Source organism: Schistocerca americana, chromosome 5 (genome assembly GCF_021461395.2).
Source record: "Schistocerca americana isolate TAMUIC-IGC-003095 chromosome 5, iqSchAmer2.1, whole genome shotgun sequence".
Classification (NCBI taxonomy): Eukaryota; Metazoa; Arthropoda; class Insecta; order Orthoptera; family Acrididae; genus Schistocerca; species Schistocerca americana.
The window spans coordinates 125,038,958-125,054,412 of NC_060123.1; the positions used below are offsets into that span (position 1 = coordinate 125,038,958).

Consider the following 15,455-nt stretch of genomic DNA (forward strand, 5'->3'; position numbering starts at 1 on the left):
TGCAGGAAGGTTTAAAAAATGAATGCCTTCTGTGAGGTTCGAACTCACGACCCCTGGTTTACGAGACCAGTACTCTACTACTGAGCTAAGAAGGCGGCAGCTTCGCGTTTGTGAGCTATCCCCAAATTGTTACTTCATCATACTGAATCTTGCAGCCCTCGACCAGATATCGGATTTGGCACACAGCTGCTGCTGAGGGTGTCCACATTGCCGTTTTCCAAATCTCTTGAATGTTTCGCCCTTACGATCGACGACGAGCGTCGGCCCACCAAAAGTTTGCGGTCTGCACAATCCTGACCTAGTGCACAGCTTGTGGGATAGCGTGGCTCGACTGCGAAATGCGCCTTTCGGCTCCTCTCTCTGGCTACAGTGCGCTGTTGTCCACAGTGGCACTGGCGTTGCCCATGGGGCTTCATGTAAGGCGACTGCACGTCGCTCGGCCAACAGCGGCCTACTGCAGACCGACACTTAAGACACACCAAATACAAATCGACATCGAGAGACAGGCCCTGTCATATGGCACTCGCGACGTATATGCTGAAATTGAATGTAAAGAATACGTCTTCTGTAGCGGGCGTCCCTCTACTGCAGTGTCACACATGACGAATAAAAAGGAAAACACCAGAACGTCTGTGTAGGGCCATGTTTTTACCTACAGTGTCACTTGGCTGAATGTGTATAAGGCTCTGTGGCATCACTCAAACGCAGCCAAATTGTCACACTAGCTGTGTATCTCTAACAAAGTTGACGTATGTCCTCACCTCGGTGCCGGTTAAAACGATTTCGCACCCGGGTGGGCTCGAACCACCAACCTTTCGGTTAACAGCCGAACGCGCTAGCCGAGTGCGCCACAGAGGCCTTGACTTTGGCTCCCTTGTGCTCTGTATATCAACGCAATTCGTATACCTTCTGCAGGAATCTCGCAGAATGGTAGCATTTGCTTACGCCTCTTCACATGGATAACGTGCATGCACACTGTAGCGAGGCTCGTAAACGAATGACATCGCCAAGCATGACATTATACTACAAAATGCATACAAACCAATGTTCTGCCTATGCATTCAGAAAACCTCTGAGACCAGTAGAATACTTGTCATAGGTTGTAGAACATCCCTTTCATTCAGTGTACTGCCATGTGTTAGATGCTGCTCGAGATAGCTCCGCTCCTTGCAGGAAGGTTTAAAAAATGAATGCCTTCTGTGAGGTTCGAACTCACGACCCCTGGTTTACGAGACCAGTACTCTACTACTGAGCTAAGAAGGCGGCAGCTTCGCGTTTGTGAGCTATCCCCAAATTGTTACTTCATCATACTGAATCTTGCAGCCCTCGACCAGATATCGGATTTGGCACACAGCTGCTGCTGAGGGTGTCCACATTGCCGTTTTCCAAATCTCTTGACTGTTTCGCCCTTACGATCGACGACGAGCGTCGGCCCACCAAAAGTTTGCGGTCTGCACAATCCTGACCTAGTGCACAGCTTGTGGGATAGCGTGGCTCGACTGCGAAATGCGCCTTTCGGCTCCTCTCTCTGGCTACAGTGCGCTGTTGTCCACAGTGGCACTGGCGTTGCCCATGGGGCTTCATGTAAGGCGACTGCACGTCGCTCGGCCAACAGCGGCCTACTGCAGACCGACACTTAAGACACACCAAATACAAATCGACATCGAGAGACAGGCCCTGTCATATGGCACTCGCGACGTATATGCTGAAATTGAATGTAAAGAATACGTCTTTTGTAGCGGGCGTCCCTCTACTGCAGTGTCGCACATGACGAATAAAAAGGAAAACAGCAGAACGTCTGTGTAGGGCCATGTTTTTACCTACAGTGTCACTTGGCTGAATGTGTATAAGGCTCTGTGGCATCACTCAAACGCAGCCAAATTGTCACACTAGCTGTGTATCTCTAACAAAGTTGACGTATGTCCTCACCTCGGTGCCGGTTAAAACGATTTCGCACCCGGGTGGGCTCGAACCACCAACCTTTCGGTTAACAGCCGAACGCGCTAGCCGAGTGCGCCACGGAGGCCTTGACTTTGGCTCCCTTGTGCTCTGTATATCAACGCAATTCGTATACCTTCTGCAGGAATCTCGCAGAATGGTAGCATTTGCTTACGCCTCTTCACATGGATAACGTGCATGCACACTGTAGCGAGGCTCGTAAACGAATGACATCGCCAAGCATGACATTATACTACAAAATGCATACAAACCAATGTTCTGCCTATGCATTCAGAAAACCTCTGAGACCAGTAGAATACTTGTCATAGGTTGTAGAACATCCCTTTCATTCAGTGTACTGCCATGTGTTAGATGCTGCTCGAGATAGCTCCGCTCCTTGCAGGAAGGTTTAAAAAATGAATGCCTTCTGTGAGGTTCGAACTCACGACCCCTGGTTTACGAGACCAGTGCTCTACCACTGAGCTAAGAAGGCGGCAGCTTAGCGTTTGTGAGCTATCCCCAAATTGTTACTTCATCATACTGAATCTTGCAGCCCTCGACCAGATATCGGATTTGGCACACAGCTGCTGCTGGGGGTGTCCACATTGCCGTTTTCCAAATCTCTTGAATGTTTCGCCCTTACGATCGACGACGAGCGTCGGCCCACCAAAAGTTTGCGGTCTGCACAATCCTGACCTAGTGCACAGCTTGTGGGATAGCGTGGCTCGACTGCGAAATGCGCCTTTCGGCTCCTCTCTCTGGCTACAGTGCGCTGTTGTCCACAGTGGCACTGGCGTTGCCCATGGGGCTTCATGTAAGGCGACTGCACGTCGCTCGGCCAACAGCGGCCTACTGCAGACCGACACTTAAGACACACCAAATACAAATCGACATCGAGAGACAGGCCCTGTCATATGGCACTCGCGACGTATATGCTGAAATTGAATGTAAAGAATACGTCTTTTGTAGCGGGCGTCCCTCTACTGCAGTGTCACACATGACGAATAAAAAGGAAAACACCAGAACGTCTGTGTAGGGCCATGTTTTTACCTACAGTGTCACTTGGCTGAATGTGTATAAGGCTCTGTGGCATCACTCAAACGCAGCCAAATTGTCACACTAGCTGTGTATCTCTAACAAAGTTGACGTATGTCCTCACCTCGGTGCCGGTTAAAACGATTTCGCACCCGGGTGGGCTCGAACCACCAACCTTTCGGTTAACAGCCGAACGCGCTAGCCGAGTGCGCCACGGAGGCCTTGACTTTGGCTCCCTTGTGCTCTGTATATCAACGCAATTCGTATACCTTCTGCAGGAATCTCGGAGAATGGTAGCATTTGCTTACGCCTCTTCACATGGATAACGTGCATGCACACTGTAGCGAGGCTCGTAAACGAATGACATCGCCAAGCATGACATTATACTACAAAATGCATACAAACCAATGTTCTGCCTATGCATTCAGAAAACCTCTGAGACCAGTAGAATACTTGTCATAGGTTGTAGAACATCCCTTTCATTCAGTGTACTGCCATGTGTTAGATGCTGCTCGAGATAGCTCCGCTCCTTGCAGGAAGGTTTAAAAAATAAATGCCTTCTGTGAGGTTCGAACTCACGACCCCTGGTTTACGAGACCAGTACTCTACCACTGACCTAAGAAGGCGGCAGCTTAGCGTTTGTGAGCTATCCCCAAATTGTTACTTCATCATACTGAATCTTGCAGCCCTCGACCAGATATCGGATTTGGCACACAGCTGCTGCTGGGGGTGTCCACATTGCCGTTTTCCAAATCTCTTGAATGTTTCGCCCTTACGATCGACGACGAGCGTCGGCCCACCAAAAGTTTGCGGTCTGCACAATCCTGACCTAGTGCACAGCTTGTGGGATAGCGTGGCTCGACTGCGAAATGCGCCTTTCGGCTCCTCTCTCTGGCTACAGTGCGCTGTTGTCCACAGTGGCACTGGCGTTGCCCATGGGGCTTCATGTAAGGCGACTGCACGTCGCTCGGCCAACAGCGGCCTACTGCAGACCGACACTTAAGACACACCAAATACAAATCGACATCGAGAGACAGGCCCTGTCATATGGCACTCGCGACGTATATGCTGAAATTGAATGTAAAGAATACGTCTTTTGTAGCGGGCGTCCCTCTACTGCAGTGTCACACATGACGAATAAAAAGGAAAACAGCAGAACGTCTGTGTAGGGCCATGTTTTTACCTACAGTGTCACTTGGCTGAATATGTATAAGGCTCTGTGGCATCACTCAAACGCAGCCAAATTGTCACACTAGCTGTGTATCTCTAACAAAGTTGACGTATGTCCTCACCTCGGTGCCGGTTAAAACGATTTCGCCCCCGGGTGGGCTCGAACCACCAACCTTTCGGTTAACAGCCGAACGCGCTAGCCGATTGCGCCACGGAGGCCTTGACTTTGCCTACCTTGTGCTCTGTATATCAACGCAATTCGTATACCTTCTGCAGGAATCTCGCAGAATGGTAGCATTTGCTTACGCCTCTTCACATGGATAACGTGCATGCACACTGTAGCGAGGCTCGTAAACGAATGACATCGCCAATCATGACATTATACTACAAAATGCATACAAACCAATGTTCTGCCTATGCATTCAGAAAACCTCTGAGACCAGTAGAATACTTGTCATAGGTTGTAGAACATCCCTTTCATTCAGTGTACTGCCATGTGTTAGATGCTGCTCGAGATAGCTCCGCTCCTTGCAGGAAGGTTTAAAAAATGAATGCCTTCTGTGAGGTTCGAACTCACGACCCCTGGTTTACGAGACCGGTGCTCTACCACTGAGCTAAGAAGGCGGCAGCTTAGCGTTTGTGAGCTATCCCCAAATTGTTACTTCATCATACTGAATCTTGCAGCCCTCGACCAGATATCGGATTTGGCACACAGCTGCTGCTGGGGGTGTCCACATTGCCGTTTTCCAAATCTCTTGAATGTTTCGCCCTTACGATCGACGACGAGCGTCGGCCCACCAAAAGTTTGCGGTTTGCACAATCCTGACCTAGTGCACAGCTTGTGGGATAGCGTGGCTCGACTGCGAAATGCGCCTTTCGGCTCCTCTCACTGGCTACAGTGCGCTGTTGTCCACAGTGGCACTGGCGTTGCCCATGGGGCTTCATGTAAGGCGACTGCACGTCGCTCGGCCAACAGCGGCCTACTGCAGACCGACACTTAAGACACACCAAATACAAATCGACATCGAGAGACAGGCCCTGTCATATGGCACTCGCGACGAATATGCTGAAATTGAATGTAAAGAATACGTCTTTTGTAGCGGGCGTCCCTCTACTGCAGTGTCACACATGACGAATAAAAAGGAAAACAGCAGAACGTCTGTGTAGGGCCATGTTTTTACCTACAGTGTCACTTGGCTGAATATGTATAAGGCTCTGTGGCATCACTCAAACGCAGCCAAATTGTCACACTAGCTGTGTATCTCTAACAAAGTTGACGTATGTCCTCACCTCGGTGCCGGTTAAAACGATTTCGCCCCCGGGTGGGCTCGAACCACCAACCTTTCGGTTAACAGCCGAACGCGCTAGCCGATTGCGCCACGGAGGCCTTGACTTTGCCTACCTTGTGCTCTGTATATCAACGCAATTCGTATACCTTCTGCAGGAATCTCGCAGAATGGTAGCATTTGCTTACGCCTCTTCACATGGATAACGTGCATGCACACTGTAGCGAGGCTCGTAAACGAATGACATCGCCAAGCATGACATTATACTACAAAATGCATACAAACCAATGTTCTGCCTATGCATTCAGAAAACCTCTGAGACCAGTAGAATACTTGTCATAGGTTGTAGAACATCCCTTTCATTCAGTGTACTGCCATGTGTTAGATGCTGCTCGAGATAGCTCCGCTCCTTGCAGGAAGGTTTAAAAAATGAATGCCTTCTGTGAGGTTCGAACTCACGACCCCTGGTTTACGAGACCAGTGCTCTACCACTGAGCTAAGAAGGCGGCAGCTTAGCGTTTGTGAGCTATCCCCAAATTGTTACTTCATCATACTGAATCTTGCAGCCCTCGACCAGATATCGGATTTGGCACACAGCTGCTGCTGGGGGTGTCCACATTGCCGTTTTCCAAATCTCTTGAATGTTTCGCCCTTACGATCGACGACGAGCGTCGGCCCACCAAAAGTTTGCGGTTTGCACAATCCTGACCTAGTGCACAGCTTGTGGGATAGCGTGGCTCGACTGCGAAATGCGCCTTTCGGCTCCTCTCTCTGGCTACAGTGCGCTGTTGTCCACAGTGGCACTGGCGTTGCCCATGGGGCTTCATGTAAGGCGACTGCACGTCGCTCGGCCAACAGCGGCCTACTGCAGACCGACACTTAAGACACACCAAATACAAATCGACATCGAGAGACAGGCCCTGTCATATGGCACTCGCGACGTATATGCTGAAATTGAATGTAAAGAATACGTCTTTTGTAGCGGGCGTCCCTCTACTGCAGTGTCACACATGACGAATAAAAAGGAAAACAGCAGAACGTCTGTGTAGGGCCATGTTTTTACCTACAGTGTCACTTGGCTGAATATGTATAAGGCTCTGTGGCATCACTCAAACGCAGCCAAATTGTCACACTAGCTGTGTATCTCTAACAAAGTTGACGTATGTCCTCACCTCGGTGCCGGTTAAAACGATTTCGCACCCGGGTGGGCTCGAACCACCAACCTTTCGGTTAACAGCCGAACGCGCTAGCCGATTGCGCCACGGAGGCCTTGACTTTGGCTACCTTGTGCTCTGTATATCAACGCAATTCGTATACCTTCTGCAGGAATCTCGCAGAATGGCAGCATTTGCTTACGCCTCTTCACATGGATAACGTGCATGCACACTGTAGCGAGGCTCGTAAACGAATGACATCGCCAAGCATGACATTATACTACAAAATGCATACAACCCAAAGTTCTGCCTATGCATTCAGAAAACCTCTGAGGCCAGTAGAATACTTGTCATAGGTTGTACAACATCCCTTTCATTCAGTGTACTGCCATGTGTTAGATGCTGCTCGAGATAGTTCCGCTCCTTGCAGGAAGGTTTAAAAAATGAATGCCTTCTGTGAGGTTCGAACTCACGACCCCTGGTTTACGAGACCAGTACTCCACCACTGACCTAAGAAGGCGGCAGCTTAGCGTTTGTGAGCTATCCCCAAATTGTTACTTCATCATACTGAATCTTGCAGCCCTCGACCAGATATCGGATTTGGCACACAGCTGCTGCTGGGGGTGTCCACATTGCCGTTTTCCAAATCTCTTGAATGTTTCGCCCTTACGATCGACGACGAGCGTCGGCCCACCAAAAGTTTGCGGTTTGCACAATCCTGACCTAGTGCACAGCTTGTGGGATAGCGTGGCTCGACTGCGAAATGCGCCTTTCGGCTCCTCTCACTGGCTACAGTGCGCTGTTGTCCACAGTGGCACTGGCGTTGCCCATGGGGCTTCATGTAAGGCGACTGCACGTCGCTCGGCCAACAGCGGCCTACTGCAGACCGACACTTAAGACACACCAAATACAAATCGACATCGAGAGACAGGCCCTGTCATATGGCACTCGCGACGAATATGCTGAAATTGAATGTAAAGAATACGTCTTTTGTAGCGGGCGTCCCTCTACTGCAGTGTCACACATGACGAATAAAAAGGAAAACAGCAGAACGTCTGTGTAGGGCCATGTTTTTACCTACAGTGTCACTTGGCTGAATATGTATAAGGCTCTGTGGCATCACTCAAACGCAGCCAAATTGTCACACTAGCTGTGTATCTCTAACAAAGTTGACGTATGTCCTCACCTCGGTGCCGGTTAAAACGATTTCGCCCCCGGGTGGGCTCGAACCACCAACCTTTCGGTTAACAGCCGAACGCGCTAGCCGATTGCGCCACGGAGGCCTTGACTTTGCCTACCTTGTGCTCTGTATATCAACGCAATTCGTATACCTTCTGCAGGAATCTCGCAGAATGGTAGCATTTGCTTACGCCTCTTCACATGGATAACGTGCATGCACACTGTAGCGAGGCTCGTAAACGAATGACATCGCCAAGCATGACATTATACTACAAAATGCATACAAACCAATGTTCTGCCTATGCATTCAGAAAACCTCTGAGACCAGTAGAATACTTGTCATAGGTTGTAGAACATCCCTTTCATTCAGTGTACTGCCATGTGTTAGATGCTGCTCGAGATAGCTCCGCTCCTTGCAGGAAGGTTTAAAAAATGAATGCCTTCTGTGAGGTTCGAACTCACGACCCCTGGTTTACGAGACCAGTGCTCTACCACTGAGCTAAGAAGGCGGCAGCTTAGCGTTTGTGAGCTATCCCCAAATTGTTACTTCATCATACTGAATCTTGCAGCCCTCGACCAGATATCGGATTTGGCACACAGCTGCTGCTGGGGGTGTCCACATTGCCGTTTTCCAAATCTCTTGAATGTTTCGCCCTTACGATCGACGACGAGCGTCGGCCCACCAAAAGTTTGCGGTTTGCACAATCCTGACCTAGTGCACAGCTTGTGGGATAGCGTGGCTCGACTGCGAAATGCGCCTTTCGGCTCCTCTCTCTGGCTACAGTGCGCTGTTGTCCACAGTGGCACTGGCGTTGCCCATGGGGCTTCATGTAAGGCGACTGCACGTCGCTCGGCCAACAGCGGCCTACTGCAGACCGACACTTAAGACACACCAAATACAAATCGACATCGAGAGACAGGCCCTGTCATATGGCACTCGCGACGAATATGCTGAAATTGAATGTAAAGAATACGTCTTTTGTAGCGGGCGTCCCTCTACTGCAGTGTCACACATGACGAATAAAAAGGAAAACAGCAGAACGTCTGTGTAGGGCCATGTTTTTACCTACAGTGTCACTTGGCTGAATATGTATAAGGCTCTGTGGCATCACTCAAACGCAGCCAAATTGTCACACTAGCTGTGTATCTCTAACAAAGTTGACGTATGTCCTCACCTCGGTGCCGGTTAAAACGATTTCGCCCCCGGGTGTGCTCGAACCAACAACCTTTCGGTTAACAGCCGAACGCGCTAGCCGATTGCGCCACGGAGGCCTTGACTTTGGCTACCTTGTGCTCTGTATATCAACGCAATTCGTATACCTTCTGCAGGAATCTCGCAGAATGGCAGCATTTGCTTACGCCTCTTCACATGGATAACGTGCATGCACACTGTAGCGAGGCTCGTAAACGAATGACATCGCCAAGCATGACATTATACTACAAAATGCATACAAACCAATGTTCTGCCTATGCATTCAGAAAACCTCTGAGACCAGTAGAATACTTGTCATAGGTTGTAGAACATCCCTTTCATTCAGTGTACTGCCATGTGTTAGATGCTGCTCGAGATAGCTCCGCTCCTTGCAGGAAGGTTTAAAAAATGAATGCCTTCTGTGAGGTTCGAACTCACGACCCCTGGTTTACGAGACCAGTGCTCTACCACTGAGCTAAGAAGGCGGCAGCTTAGCGTTTGTGAGCTATCCCCAAATTGTTACTTCATCATACTGAATCTTGCAGCCCTCGACCAGATATCGGATTTGGCACACAGCTGCTGCTGGGGGTGTCCACATTGCCGTTTTCCAAATCTCTTGAATGTTTCGCCCTTACGATCGACGACGAGCGTCGGCCCACCAAAAGTTTGCGGTTTGCACAATCCTGACCTAGTGCACAGCTTGTGGGATAGCGTGGCTCGACTGCGAAATGCGCCTTTCGGCTCCTCTCTCTGGCTACAGTGCGCTGTTGTCCACAGTGGCACTGGCGTTGCCCATGGGGCTTCATGTAAGGCGACTGCACGTCGCTCGGCCAACAGCGGCCTACTGCAGACCGACACTTAAGACACACCAAATACAAATCGACATCGAGAGACAGGCCCTGTCATATGGCACTCGCGACGAATATGCTGAAATTGAATGTAAAGAATACGTCTTTTGTAGCGGGCGTCCCTCTACTGCAGTGTCACACATGACGAATAAAAAGGAAAACAGCAGAACGTCTGTGTAGGGCCATGTTTTTACCTACAGTGTCACTTGGCTGAATATGTATAAGGCTCTGTGGCATCACTCAAACGCAGCCAAATTGTCACACTAGCTGTGTATCTCTAACAAAGTTGACGTATGTCCTCACCTCGGTGCCGGTTAAAACGATTTCGCCCCCGCGTGGGCTCGAACCACCAACCTTTCGGTCAACAGCCGAACGCGCTAGCCGATTGCGCCACGGAGGCCTTGACTTTGGCTACCTTGTGCTCTGTATATCAACGCAATTCGTATACCTTCTGCGGGAATCTCGCAGAATGGTAGCATTTGCTTACGCCTCTTCACATGGATAACGTGCATGCACACTGTAGCGAGGCTCGTAAACGAATGACATCGCCAAGCATGACATTATACTACAAAATGCATACAAACCAATGTTCTGCCTATGCATTCAGAAAACCTCTGAGACCAGTAGAATACTTGTCATAGGTTGTAGAACATCCCTTTCATTCAGTGTACTGCCATGTGTTAGATGCTGCTCGAGATAGCTCCGCTCCTTGCAGGAAGGTTTAAAAAATGAATGCCCTCTGTGAGGTTCGAACTCACGACCCCTGGTTTACGAGACCAGTGCTCTACCACTGAGCTAAGAAGGCGGCAGCTTAGCGTTTGTGAGCTATCCCCAAATTGTTACTTCATCATACTGAATCTTGCAGCCCTCGACCAGATATCGGATTTGGCACACAGCTGCTGCTGGGGGTGTCCACATTGCCGTTTTCCAAATCTCTTGAATGTTTCGCCCTTACGATCGACGACGAGCGTCGGCCCACCAAAAGTTTGCGGTTTGCACAATCCTGACCTAGTGCACAGCTTGTGGGATAGCGTGGCTGGACTGCGAAATGCGCCTTTCGGCTCCTCTCTCTGGCTACAGTGCGCTGTTGTCCACAGTGGCACTGGCGTTGCCCATGGGGCTTCATGTAAGGCGACTGCACGTCGCTCGGCCAACAGCGGCCTACTGCAGACCGACACTTAAGACACACCAAATACAAATCGACATCGAGAGACAGGCCCTGTCATATGGCACTCGCGACGTATATGCTGAAATTGAATGTAAAGAATACGTCTTTTGTAGCGGGCGTCCCTCTACTGCAGTGTCACACATGACGAATAAAAAGGAAAACAGCAGAACGTCTGTGTAGGGCCATGTTTTTACCTACAGTGTCACTTGGCTGAATATGTATAAGGCTCTGTGGCATCACTCAAACGCAGCCAAATTGTCACACTAGCTGTGTATCTCTAACAAAGTTGACGTATGTCCTCACCTCGGTGCCGGTTAAAACGATTTCGCACCCGGGTGGGCTCGAACCACCAACCTTTCGGTTAACAGCCGAACGCGCTAGCCGATTGCGCCACGGAGGCCTTGACTTTGGCTACCTTGTGCTCTGTATATCAACGCAATTCGTATACCTTCTGCAGGAATCTCGCAGAATGGCAGCATTTGCTTACGCCTCTTCACATGGATAACGTGCATGCACACTGTAGCGAGGCTCGTAAACGAATGACATCGCCAAGCATGACATTATACTACAAAATGCATACAACCCAAAGTTCTGCCTATGCATTCAGAAAACCTCTGAGGCCAGTAGAATACTTGTCATAGGTTGTACAACATCCCTTTCATTCAGTGTACTGCCATGTGTTAGATGCTGCTCGAGATAGTTCCGCTCCTTGCAGGAAGGTTTAAAAAATGAATGCCTTCTGTGAGGTTCGAACTCACGACCCCTGGTTTACGAGACCAGTACTCTACCACTGACCTAAGAAGGCGGCAGCTTAGCGTTTGTGAGCTATCCCCAAATTGTTACTTCATCATACTGAATCTTGCAGCCCTCGACCAGATATCGGATTTGGCACACAGCTGCTGCTGGGGGTGTCCACATTGCCGTTTTCCAAATCTCTTGAATGTTTCGCCCTTACGATCGACGACGAGCGTCGGCCCACCAAAAGTTTGCGGTCTGCACAATCCTGACCTAGTGCACAGCTTGTGGGATAGCGTGGCTCGACTGCGAAATGTGCCTTTCGGCTCCTCTCTCTGGCTACAGTGCGCTGTTGTCCACAGTGGCACTGGCGTTGCCCATGGGGCATCATGTAAGGCGACTGCACGTCGCTCGGCCAACAGCGGCCTACTGCAGACCGACACTTAAGACACACCAAATACAAATCGACATCGAGAGACAGGCCCTGTCATATGGCACTCGCGACGTATATGCTGAAATTGAATGTAAAGAATACGTCTTTTGTAGCGGGCGTCCCTCTACTGCAGTGTCACACATGACGAATAAAAAGGAAAACAGCAGAACGTCTGTGTAGGGCCATGTTTTTACCTACAGTGTCACTTGGCTGAATATGTATAAGGCTCTGTGGCATCACTCAAACGCAGCCAAATTGTCACACTAGCTGTGTATCTCTAACAAAGTTGACGTATGTCCTCACCTCGGTGCCGGTTAAAACGATTTCGCCCCCGGGTGTGCTCGAACCAACAACCTTTCGGTTAACAGCCGAACGCGCTAGCCGATTGCGCCACGGAGGCCTTGACTTTGGCTACCTTGTGCTCTGTATATCAACGCAATTCGTATACCTTCTGCAGGAATCTCGCAGAATGGCAGCATTTGCTTACGCCTCTTCACATGGATAACGTGCATGCACACTGTAGCGAGGCTCGTAAACGAATGACATCGCCAAGCATGACATTATACTACAAAATGCATACAAACCAATGTTCTGCCTATGCATTCAGAAAACCTCTGAGGCCAGTAGAATACTTGTCATAGGTTGTAGAACATCCCTTTCATTCAGTGTACTGCCATGTGTTAGATGCTGCTCGAGATAGTTCCGCTCCTTGCAGGAAGGTTTAAAAAATGAATGCCTTCTGTGAGGTTCGAACTCACGACCCCTGGTTTACGAGACCAGTACTCTACCACTGAGCTAAGAAGGCGGCAGCTTAGCGTTTGTGAGCTATCCCCAAATTGTTACTTCATCATACTGAATCTTGCAGCCCTCGACCAGATATCGGATTTGGCACACAGCTGCTGCTGGGGGTGTCCACATTGCCGTTTTCCAAATCTCTTGAATGTTTCGCCCTTACGATCGACGACGAGCGTCGGCCCACCAAAAGTTTGCGGTTTGCACAATCCTGACCTAGTGCACAGCTTGTGGGATAGCGTGGCTCGACTGCGAAATGCGCCTTTCGGCTCCTCTCTCTGGCTACAGTGCGCTGTTGTCCACAGTGGCACTGGCGTTGCCCATGGGGCATCATGTAAGGCGACTGCACGTCGCTCGGCCAACAGCGGCCTACTGCAGACCGACACTTAAGACACACCAAATACAAATCGACATCGAGAGACAGGCCCTGTCATATGGCACTCGCGACGTATATGCTGAAATTGAATGTAAAGAATACGTCTTTTGTAGCGGGCGTCCCTCTACTGCAGTGTCACACATGACGAATAAAAAGGAAAACAGCAGAACGTCTGTGTAGGGCCATGTTTTTACCTACAGTGTCACTTGGCTGAATATGTATAAGGCTCTGTGGCATCACTCAAACGCAGCCAAATTGTCACACTAGCTGTGTATCTCTAACAAAGTTGACGTATGTCCTCACCTCGGTGCCGGTTAAAACGATTTCGCCCCCGGGTGTGCTCGAACCACCAACCTTTCGGTTAACAGCCGAACGCGCTAGCCGATTGCGCCACGGAGGCCTTGACTTTGGCTACCTTGTGCTCTGTATATCAACGCAATTCGTATACCTTCTGCAGGAATCTCGCAGAATGGCAGCATTTGCTTACGCCTCTTCACATGGATAACGTGCATGCACACTGTAGCGAGGCTCGTAAACGAATGACATCGCCAAGCATGACATTATACTACAAAATGCATACAAACCAATGTTCTGCCTATGCATTCAGAAAACCTCTGAGGCCAGTAGAATACTTGTCATAGGTTGTAGAACATCCCTTTCATTCAGTGTACTGCCATGTGTTAGATGCTGCTCGAGATAGTTCCGCTCCTTGCAGGAAGGTTTAAAAAATGAATGCCTTCTGTGAGGTTCGAACTCACGACCCCTGGTTTACGAGACCAGTACTCTACCACTGACCTAAGAAGGCGGCAGCTTAGCGTTTGTGAGCTATCCCCAAATTGTTACTTCATCATACTGAATCTTGCAGCCCTCGACCAGATATCGGATTTGGCACACAGCTGCTGCTGGGGGTGTCCACATTGCCGTTTTCCAAATCTCTTGAATGTTTCGCCCTTACGATCGACGACGAGCGTCGGCCCACCAAAAGTTTGCGGTCTGCACAATCCTGACCTAGTGCACAGCTTGTGGGATAGCGTGGCTCGACTGCGAAATGCGCCTTTCGGCTCCTCTCTCTGGCTACAGTGCGCTGTTGTCCACAGTGGCACTGGCGTTGCCCATGGGGCATCATGTAAGGCGACTGCACGTCGCTCGGCCAACAGCGGCCTACTGCAGACCGACACTTAAGACACACCAAATACAAATCGACATCGAGAGACAGGCCCTGTCATATGGCACTCGCGACGTATATGCTGAAATTGAATGTAAAGAATACGTCTTTTGTAGCGGGCGTCCCTCTACTGCAGTGTCACACATGACGAATAAAAAGGAAAACAGCAGAACGTCTGTGTAGGGCCATGTTTTTACCTACAGTGTCACTTGGCTGAATATGTATAAGGCTCTGTGGCATCACTCAAACGCAGCCAAATTGTCACACTAGCTGTGTATCTCTAACAAAGTTGACGTATGTCCTCACCTCGGTGCCGGTTAAAACGATTTCGCCCCCGGGTGTGCTCGAACCACCAACCTTTCGGTTAACAGCCGAACGCGCTAGCCGATTGCGCCACGGAGGCCTTGACTTTGGCTACCTTGTGCTCTGTATATCAACGCAATTCGTATACCTTCTGCAGGAATCTCGCAGAATGGCAGCATTTGCTTACGCCTCTTCACATGGATAACGTGCATGCACACTGTAGCGAGGCTCGTAAACGAATGACATCGCCAAGCATGACATTATACTACAAAATGCATACAAACCAATGTTCTGCCTATGCATTCAGAAAACCTCTGAGGCCAGTAGAATACTTGTCATAGGTTGTAGAACATCCCTTTCATTCAGTGTACTGCCATGTGTTAGATGCTGCTCGAGATAGTTCCGCTCCTTGCAGGAAGGTTTAAAAAATGAATGCCTTCTGTGAGGTTCGAACTCACGACCCCTGGTTTACGAGACCAGTACTCTACCACTGACCTAAGAAGGCGGCAGCTTAGCGTTTGTGAGCTATCCCCAAATTGTTACTTCATCATACTGAATCTTGCAGCCCTCGACCAGATATCGGATTTGGCACACAGCTGCTGCTGGGGGTGTCCACATTGCCGTTTTCCAAATCTCTTGAATGTTTCGCCCTTACGATCGACGACGAGCGTCGGCCCACCA

General features: G+C 49.7%; 27 non-coding genes across 27 annotated transcripts; all 27 read right to left on the reverse strand.

Moving 5' to 3' along the window:
* Positions 1-23: 23 nt before the first annotated feature.
* On the reverse strand, positions 24-95 carry Trnat-cgu. Its single transcript has one exon. It is a non-coding gene; the product is annotated as a tRNA-Thr (tRNA).
* A 689-nt stretch (positions 96-784) lies between these two features.
* On the reverse strand, positions 785-858 carry Trnan-guu. Its single transcript has one exon. It is a non-coding gene; the product is annotated as a tRNA-Asn (tRNA).
* A 333-nt stretch (positions 859-1,191) lies between these two features.
* Trnat-cgu lies at positions 1,192-1,263 on the reverse strand. Its single transcript has one exon. It is a non-coding gene; the product is annotated as a tRNA-Thr (tRNA).
* Positions 1,264-1,952: 689 nt separating this feature from the next.
* On the reverse strand, positions 1,953-2,026 carry Trnan-guu. Its single transcript has one exon. It is a non-coding gene; the product is annotated as a tRNA-Asn (tRNA).
* Positions 2,027-2,359: 333 nt separating this feature from the next.
* Positions 2,360-2,431, reverse strand: Trnat-cgu. Its single transcript has one exon. It is a non-coding gene; the product is annotated as a tRNA-Thr (tRNA).
* Positions 2,432-3,120: 689 nt separating this feature from the next.
* Positions 3,121-3,194, reverse strand: Trnan-guu. The gene has a single exon. It is a non-coding gene; the product is annotated as a tRNA-Asn (tRNA).
* A 333-nt stretch (positions 3,195-3,527) lies between these two features.
* On the reverse strand, positions 3,528-3,599 carry Trnat-cgu. The gene has a single exon. It is a non-coding gene; the product is annotated as a tRNA-Thr (tRNA).
* A 689-nt stretch (positions 3,600-4,288) lies between these two features.
* Positions 4,289-4,362, reverse strand: Trnan-guu. The gene has a single exon. It is a non-coding gene; the product is annotated as a tRNA-Asn (tRNA).
* Positions 4,363-4,695: 333 nt separating this feature from the next.
* Trnat-cgu lies at positions 4,696-4,767 on the reverse strand. Its single transcript has one exon. It is a non-coding gene; the product is annotated as a tRNA-Thr (tRNA).
* Positions 4,768-5,456: 689 nt separating this feature from the next.
* Trnan-guu lies at positions 5,457-5,530 on the reverse strand. The gene has a single exon. It is a non-coding gene; the product is annotated as a tRNA-Asn (tRNA).
* Positions 5,531-5,863: 333 nt separating this feature from the next.
* Positions 5,864-5,935, reverse strand: Trnat-cgu. Its single transcript has one exon. It is a non-coding gene; the product is annotated as a tRNA-Thr (tRNA).
* Positions 5,936-6,624: 689 nt separating this feature from the next.
* Positions 6,625-6,698, reverse strand: Trnan-guu. Its single transcript has one exon. It is a non-coding gene; the product is annotated as a tRNA-Asn (tRNA).
* A 333-nt stretch (positions 6,699-7,031) lies between these two features.
* Trnat-cgu lies at positions 7,032-7,103 on the reverse strand. Its single transcript has one exon. It is a non-coding gene; the product is annotated as a tRNA-Thr (tRNA).
* A 689-nt stretch (positions 7,104-7,792) lies between these two features.
* On the reverse strand, positions 7,793-7,866 carry Trnan-guu. The gene has a single exon. It is a non-coding gene; the product is annotated as a tRNA-Asn (tRNA).
* Positions 7,867-8,199: 333 nt separating this feature from the next.
* On the reverse strand, positions 8,200-8,271 carry Trnat-cgu. The gene has a single exon. It is a non-coding gene; the product is annotated as a tRNA-Thr (tRNA).
* Positions 8,272-8,960: 689 nt separating this feature from the next.
* Trnan-guu lies at positions 8,961-9,034 on the reverse strand. The gene has a single exon. It is a non-coding gene; the product is annotated as a tRNA-Asn (tRNA).
* A 333-nt stretch (positions 9,035-9,367) lies between these two features.
* On the reverse strand, positions 9,368-9,439 carry Trnat-cgu. The gene has a single exon. It is a non-coding gene; the product is annotated as a tRNA-Thr (tRNA).
* Positions 9,440-10,128: 689 nt separating this feature from the next.
* Trnan-guu lies at positions 10,129-10,202 on the reverse strand. The gene has a single exon. It is a non-coding gene; the product is annotated as a tRNA-Asn (tRNA).
* A 333-nt stretch (positions 10,203-10,535) lies between these two features.
* Trnat-cgu lies at positions 10,536-10,607 on the reverse strand. The gene has a single exon. It is a non-coding gene; the product is annotated as a tRNA-Thr (tRNA).
* Positions 10,608-11,296: 689 nt separating this feature from the next.
* Positions 11,297-11,370, reverse strand: Trnan-guu. The gene has a single exon. It is a non-coding gene; the product is annotated as a tRNA-Asn (tRNA).
* Positions 11,371-11,703: 333 nt separating this feature from the next.
* On the reverse strand, positions 11,704-11,775 carry Trnat-cgu. The gene has a single exon. It is a non-coding gene; the product is annotated as a tRNA-Thr (tRNA).
* A 689-nt stretch (positions 11,776-12,464) lies between these two features.
* Trnan-guu lies at positions 12,465-12,538 on the reverse strand. The gene has a single exon. It is a non-coding gene; the product is annotated as a tRNA-Asn (tRNA).
* A 333-nt stretch (positions 12,539-12,871) lies between these two features.
* Positions 12,872-12,943, reverse strand: Trnat-cgu. The gene has a single exon. It is a non-coding gene; the product is annotated as a tRNA-Thr (tRNA).
* Positions 12,944-13,632: 689 nt separating this feature from the next.
* Positions 13,633-13,706, reverse strand: Trnan-guu. The gene has a single exon. It is a non-coding gene; the product is annotated as a tRNA-Asn (tRNA).
* Positions 13,707-14,039: 333 nt separating this feature from the next.
* Positions 14,040-14,111, reverse strand: Trnat-cgu. The gene has a single exon. It is a non-coding gene; the product is annotated as a tRNA-Thr (tRNA).
* A 689-nt stretch (positions 14,112-14,800) lies between these two features.
* Trnan-guu lies at positions 14,801-14,874 on the reverse strand. The gene has a single exon. It is a non-coding gene; the product is annotated as a tRNA-Asn (tRNA).
* Positions 14,875-15,207: 333 nt separating this feature from the next.
* Trnat-cgu lies at positions 15,208-15,279 on the reverse strand. The gene has a single exon. It is a non-coding gene; the product is annotated as a tRNA-Thr (tRNA).
* Positions 15,280-15,455: the final 176 nt, after the last annotated feature.